This window comes from Cucumis melo, unplaced genomic scaffold (genome assembly GCF_025177605.1).
Source record: "Cucumis melo cultivar AY unplaced genomic scaffold, USDA_Cmelo_AY_1.0 utg001045l, whole genome shotgun sequence".
NCBI classification, from domain to species: domain Eukaryota; kingdom Viridiplantae; phylum Streptophyta; class Magnoliopsida; order Cucurbitales; family Cucurbitaceae; genus Cucumis; species Cucumis melo.
In genome coordinates this window covers 4497-5000 of record NW_026124365.1, presented here as the reverse complement: position 1 = coordinate 5000, position 504 = coordinate 4497, and positions in this window count along the sequence as shown.

The window sequence follows — 504 nt, the reverse complement described above, 5'->3', positions numbered from 1 at the left end:
CTGCAAATACTAGCTTGGCTCATTATTGCCGAGATAATGGTCTACTTCTTCACATTCACCGTGCAATGCATGCTGTTATTGATAGACAGAAGAATCATGGTATGCACTTCCGTGTACTAGCTAAAGCGTTACGTATGTCTGGTGGAGACCATATTCACGCTGGTACCGTAGTTGGTAAACTTGAAGGGGAAAGAGAAATCACTTTAGGATTTGTTGATTTACTACGTGATGATTTTATTGAAAAAGACCGAAGCCGCGGTATTTATTTCACTCAAGATTGGGTTTCTTTACCAGGTGTTCTGCCAGTGGCTTCCGGTGGTATTCACGTTTGGCATATGCCTGCTCTAACCGAGATTTTTGGAGATGATTCTGTACTACAATTCGGCGGAGGAACTTTGGGGCACCCTTGGGGTAATGCACCTGGTGCCGTAGCTAACCGAGTAGCTCTAGAAGCATGTGTACAAGCTCGTAATGAGGGACGTGATCTTGCTCGTGAGGGTAATG